This window comes from Glycine soja, chromosome 20, assembly GCF_004193775.1.
Source record: "Glycine soja cultivar W05 chromosome 20, ASM419377v2, whole genome shotgun sequence".
Classification (NCBI taxonomy): domain Eukaryota; kingdom Viridiplantae; phylum Streptophyta; class Magnoliopsida; order Fabales; family Fabaceae; genus Glycine; species Glycine soja.
Genome location: NC_041021.1, coordinates 6,667,695 through 6,674,910, shown reverse-complemented (window position 1 = coordinate 6,674,910; position 7,216 = coordinate 6,667,695). Strand labels below are relative to the sequence as shown.

The 7,216-nt window shown below is 32.0% G+C and overlaps 1 pseudogene; it reads right to left on the bottom strand.

The window, feature by feature from the left end:
* Positions 1–661: 661 nt before the first annotated feature.
* On the bottom strand, positions 662–4,395 carry LOC114401825 (annotated as a pseudogene).
* Positions 4,396–7,216: the final 2,821 nt, after the last annotated feature.

Here is a 7,216-nt window from a genome sequence, read left to right as displayed (position 1 = left end):
TGAATCGTATGTACCAGCAAGGTACATACACTCCTTTATTATTGCAGGTATTCTAGCATGCACTTGATTCTTATGTTGAGTATTCATGACTACTCAAGATTAATTTATATTGCATTATGTGTGTAGGTTCCTTTATCATTTGATCTAGCCATTGAAATTCTTGTTGAACTTGTGACTAAACACGAGGTATGGCTGCCCAATTTGATCAAACATTTGTCATTCTAATCATTATTAATATGTTTGGCTAAGTGCACGTACTACTACAAAGCGCGTTTTTTACATCGGTCAAAAATGACATTCTACATCGGTGGTCAACCGATGTAGAATATGATGTCGTTGTTAGTGTTATATTTCAACATCGTTCCAAAATTCACCATTGTAGAAATACAACATTTTCTACATCAGTCCTAAGCCCACCACCGTCTTTGAAAAGTATTTATTGAAGACGTTGATGGATTCAAAACGACTTAGAAAGTGTTTAATGTACATCATTGCGAAATTTATGCACGTTGTTGAAGGTCGCATTTTTACATCGGTGCTATCTAGACCACCGATGTAGAAATTACATCTTCTAAGTCGGTCGTCCCTTGGTAAACGATGTAGAATATGTCTGTTTCCACATCGGTGCTGACGTTAGGAACGATGTAGAAATATGGAGTTTCTAAGACGGTACTGACGTCAGCACCATCTTAAAAACTCCATATTTGTCAGCACCAATGTTAAATGTTGAATTACCTGCAAATAAATTTTAGGTAAATTAAATCAATATTACGATATTATCAATATTGCTAATAATCAATAAATATTATTATATAATATTAAAATCAATATTTATAATTAGAAAACTATTTTATGTTACTAATAATCAATATTTCTAATTATAAATATTACTTTTAATATGAAAAGCTGCGTATTTATAATTACAATATTATCTAAGTAATAATCAACAAATATAAATAAACATTCATGAAACTAAGTATATAGTTGCTCAATTTAAAGATCCAAATAAAGTGTTTAATTACTAGTTTACATTTTAATAAGGATACATGTATCAGCCCCCCAATATTAACTTTAGCAGCATGCAACCTGAGTTCCCCATCATAATGCATCACAATACACTTCAATGTATGCAAAATTTATGATAATATTACATAGGAAAACAATAATAAAGTCAGGTAACTTTATAATTACCAACTGGAGGTGTTCGGAATACTGCAAGAGCAATTGTATCATTGACCCAACGAATCACAAATCCACAATCCTTGAAGTTCTCAAAAAGCTTCTCTAGCTTTGTTGTCCTAGTACTTGGTGAAAAGTCAGCCAGAACAAGAACATGACTGGTCCCATAGTTTGCTGAATTGAAGAAACAATAATTATAACCCAAGTGTTTCAATACAACATCTTGTATAGACAAAACCTAGCAGAAAGAATAGAGATGTTCACTTCAGGATAGAGATGTTCACTTCAAAATCAGAGTATGAATTGAATGCAAGGCAGAGAAAATCATGCACGTTCCTATGTATGCCTAAAAGGAAGAGAAGAAAAAAGGGTACAATGGTTGGGCTAGTGAATGTCTAGAATATGGCATGGGGCAGTATATGTTGTGTCCTCGGAAAAATAGAGACCCAAGAACCACAGACATCTCAAGGTTGGGGTTGCATGAATGTCAAGATTGGGTTGTTACATAGAGTTGGGAAAGGGGATCTCCACTCTAGCAGTTGCCAAAGAAAAAACAGAATGCTTAAACATACATGATGTGATAGAATAGTACGAAGAGAGAGACAAAAAATTTGGACATGACATTATGTGCATTAGGATCCACTCCCCTTTCACATTGATATTCATTTTTTTAGAAGCAAATATGCTCCTTGACAGGTTAGATATCCTCACACAGAAATCCCACATGCCAGAGGAATAAAGTTATTTGAAGGAAATGATTCCAATCACAATCACAATCTAATTTTGCTGATTTGAAGGAATAATGTTTGGAGTGTTTGTCTATAAAAGCCAACCTACAGGACTTGTTCTATAAGATATGGACTTTGGGTGTTTTCATCCTAACCACTGACTAAACCTTTTGTTAGGACCCCCTATCATATCATATTATATATAAGATAAAGGGACATTGTCTCATCTCTAATCTCTAATTTAAACAATCATACTACAAGGTAAATGACTTTTACCTACAGTCAAAATCTATCACTAGAAGTCCAAAATCCGTAGGTAAATGTATAAAGGACTTTGTCTTACAGGCGTTTTTTGCGTCAACTTTGAGGGGTATACAGTGACAACTAATAGTCTGTCACTATAGGCTTTACCTACGGATATATTTTTACCTACAGTCAAATTTAACTATCACTATAGGTAACACCTACTATTTCAAATGTGTAGGTAAAAGATATTAATTTATACCTATAATCTCTAACTGTAGGTAAAAGTCAATTTACTTGTACCTACGGTCTTCTGTAGGTAAATGTCATATAATAATAATAAAACTAGTTCCTAATTACACTCTTTGTTGATTATAATTTTTAATTAAATATACATGAGCTTATTATTATGCTGCACAAAGTTAGAGATCTGTTGCAACATGGCCTTTGAAAAGGTACAACAACCTGCTACATACAATTAAATTTTTGTTAGCCTAATTTGTGATTATTGTAACTAGATTGTGTGCTTTTTAACATATTGCAGCCCTTGATCCATTGTCATTGTGAAATGATCTAGCATTTGTAGTGCTATAGAAAATTTTCCAATTCACTTTGCCTTGTTTTTTAGTACCATGTGCATAGTCCTTCCTAAGTGTATATTTTTGGTGCACCATGACCCTCTTTACATGGAGGGAATCATCACTAAAATGTAACAAGTTTCTAAATTTCTAAATGCATAAAAGAGTTAATTCGAGTTTCTGGACAAATAGCTAAAGTAAAAACCAAACTGTTGAACATTTTGTCGCCGGCTCACATCTTCATTACCATCTAAATCATGTTCCTGAAATAACATTTTTTCACCGGCTCACATCTTCATTACCATCTAAATTTCAACTCACCTCTAGTTAAGATTGTTTGTAGTTTGATGATCTTTACTGGTAGAACCATTTGTAGGTACCTAACTTAAAAGAATGTTTTTTCTATGTAAAGTATCATATCATAGTTAAATCGTTGAATAAGTAGAATTATAAATTCATACCTCTTGATCTATAGCTTCTAAGACTTGATTAATTTGTGGACCTTCTGCAAATCGTACTTTAAGCACAACTACAAGGTTTCCAAGCAAATTCTCCAACTTTTGAATTCTATTGTATGCATAAGAGCTTTGAGATGAACTTGCTTGATGTGGAAGCTTGCCAAGACAACGCACACGTCCTTTTTTTTCAGGTCCTTTGACTTTTGAATATATATCATTTGTCCAATTAGCAGAATCTTGGGTGCTTTGTAAATTTTGCGAACTCTCTACTTCAACCATTTTCTTTTTTAGTTCATCCTACATAAATACACCTTATAAATTATTATCATACATCAATATCCTGAATACTTCAATATCACTAAACAAAACTCATCTCCACATTAGTTACTCCCCCTCACCCCATAACCTTCTATTAGAAAATTGAGCAAAACAAAGTGAAAGTATTGAAATAAAAATTAAAATTCTTACAATTACAATAGCAGCCTTTTCAGTAACAATACTTCCATCTTTTCGAGTTCAAGTGTCAATATAAATTTCTGCCCTAGAAGGTTGCACTCCCTTAGCCTTTGTTGTCTAACATTAGTTAAAAAAATGAATCATCCTATTTGTATTAAGCAATTTAATAATAAAAAATATAAAAAAGACAAACCATCTCATAAATCCGTCTTGGAAGATTATTGGTTCCCATGCAATGCAAGTCCTCATATTTTGAGCGGCTCATTTTGTTGATGTTGCTTATTTTCTATAACCAACAAATATAAAAAGTCAATAATAAAAATAAACATATAATATATAATTTTTATGTTAGCAAAAGGTTGGTGACATTGTCATGTATACCTATCCTTTCTCAGAACACCAATAATGTACTAAATCATGATATTGAGAAGGATCAACCCTTGGATCTGGGATGTAAGCAACCATTTCCTCCTTGGTTTTGCTCTCAGCATATCCTTTTGATTTCAGTTCATATTTAAATTGCCTCCATTTCAGACTCATGTCATCAATCAATATTTTCTTTGTTTGTTCAGTTAATTCAGGAACAAATCGAAACTTACTCTATTATGAGTATCATTAACAAACAAAAAAGATCATTTTGTTAGACATTAGAAGACATAAAATTTTACAAGAAGCAAGATGAAACAACACTTATAAAGTTTTATACCGGACCTGAATTAATTCAACCATGTCAGTAATATAGTCCTTAGGCATGTCTTTTCAGCTAAGAAAATTGATAGGAGCACATTGGTGTCTCCTTACCAAGCTCCGAATTTCATTTAGTAGAGTTTTCCATTCCCAACCCATAGGATTGCCCCAATGATCTACTTCAACAAGTATGAATTCTCCATCTAGCAAGTCCCACACATCTAGCATATGTGTATAACCTCTGGTTTTCTTTTTACCTAAATCATTCATGGATATGACATTTATCAAACACACACACACACACAGATTTGAACTATATGAAAAAAAGAAACTCACTAGTAAATTTAATCTTATCATATTCTAAAAGATATTCAACTCAAACAGAATTGTACATATAATTCTAACCCAAAAAAGCATGTGTATAAATACCTTTAGTTGAACTTTCACTTGCACTTTCAAGAGAAGTATGAGACTGAACATGACTATCTTCTTGTATGTGTTGTTCTGTTTGTAATTGTTGATTTAGTTAATAAACAATTGTGTTATAAATAATTTAATATAAAATAAAGAAATTAAGTTAATAAAATCTTTATACCTCCTTCAAATTGTGCATTTTCTTCAAGTATAGAGTTGTTATTTTGGTTCACTTCAGTAGAGCTTTCAATTGATTGCTCTTTTGCTTGTGATTGACCATCATTTTGAATGATATTCAACTTTCTGTGCTTTCCCATAGTATGCTGAATAAACCAATCCAAAAAATAAAATAAAATAAAAATTAGATATAACTACATTATTGACTATGATTTTTTTAAACACCATGCCAAAAAATAAAAGAAGAATAAAGTAATTACCTAAAATGCAAATTTAGATTGCTTGTAAGCTATTTTTTCACCAATCTCCAATCACCAAGAATCAAACTATTGAGGAAACAACAAAAAAAAATTTGATAAAAAAACGGATAACATCATTATATTGTGAGTGATTTTTATACATAACAAAAAATAAACACAAGATTAATGAATAATAAGAACAAAAAACTAAAGAAAGGAATAAGAGTATATAAATGTGACAAAATGTTCAATACATGTATACTCAAAATATAATCAAATGTTCAAATAGAACAAATAAAAACAAATCAAAAGAAGTCTGCATCGCTCTCATCATCATCTATATAATTATCATCCCTGTCATGTGGTAAAATGTTCTCCATAGGTATTGTAACTTCAATGATATCATCACTATCATCGGCTTCTGCTCTAATCAAATCATTATGATTTATCTCTTGTAAGACTTGTTCATTCCCTTGATCCGTGTCATTGGATTGCTCATCACCCTTATCATATACATATCTGATTTTAGCATGCACAACAACAAGCCAACCATTTTGTGTTTTATTCTCCACATAGAATACTTTCTTAGCTTGAGATGCAAAAACAAATGGATCATCACATATATCATTCTCTGTATGTTGCAAATAATTGAAATTCACTAATGTCATACCGAAGTTATCAATTTTGCAACCCCTGTTTATATCAACCCAATCACACTTGAAAAGTATAGCCTTTTATTTTCCTGAATAATCCAATTGAATTATATCTGTTAGTGCACCATAGTAGTGGATTTCTCCCTCCTTTGGGTTTTTATCTCTTGAACTGACATAACTTGTTTTAACAGTTACAACAATGCCACTGTTTTGAGTCTTCAAGCACCTTTCACGTGTCTTTGTATGAAATCTAACTCCATTAACAATGTACCCGCTATATCTTCTCACTATTTCTAGTGGACCACGAGCTAACCACTTGATATCATTTGTCACTAGAGTGTTGTCTTGCTCTTCCAATCGAGCAACCTACCACAATTTTATTTCAAATGGTTAAAACTTTAAATGAATGCAAAATTTAATATTATTGGTGCTTCCTAAACTTACTCTTTCACATAACCAATCTGGAAATTCTTTACTATGAATTTTGTCAACTTCATATGGAGAAAATCGACGATTTTGGCTCTTGATAAGATCAGTATGGGCTCTATGTATAAAAGGTTAGAAAAAGTAAGCATTATCATTGATAGAAAGATATTATACAAATATTCAATAACTAAATGAACATGAAAAAAATTGTATTACTTTCGAAAGTGGTCAACATTGTTGCTATTGAAAAGCACATATCTATGTGCTTGAACCAATGCTTTCTTATCAAGAGAAATTCGAGAAGCTCTTTTTCTCTTCTTCACATTGAATCCAACTTGCTTCTTTCTCCCCAATGGTCTGCCTCTAGGATTTAAAACACTTACATTTTCCACAAAACATGAGTCATCATTTCGAGCAGATTGATTAAAACGAGTCTCCACCCTAGATAGATATCTTGAACAAAATATCAAGCATTCATGAGCTAAATATCCTTCTACAATAGATCCTTCTGGATGTGCTCGATTACGAACAAATGACTTTAAAGTCAGAAGGAACCTAAAAAGAAAATTTTAGGTTACAAATTAAGATAATATCATTTTACTTTATAACTCTAGAATGTTTTAAAATGATTAAAAAGTATTCATACCTTTTAATAGGATACATCCATCGGTAATGTACAGGACCTCCAACTCTTGCTTCATGTGCCAAATGGATTACCAAATGTACCATTACGGTGAAAAAAGGTGGAGGAAAAATCTATTCTAATTGGCATAATGTTAGAGCTACTTGATGCTCTAGGTGCTCTAAATTACGCTCATTAAGCACCTTTCCACATAACTCCTTGAAGAAACAACAAAGATCGGATATAGCTAAACTCACTTTGTCTGGCAAACAACCTTTCATAGCTATAGGAAGAAACTCTTGCATTAAAAGATGACAATCATAACTTTTGAGACCGGATATTTTGTGTTCCTTCAC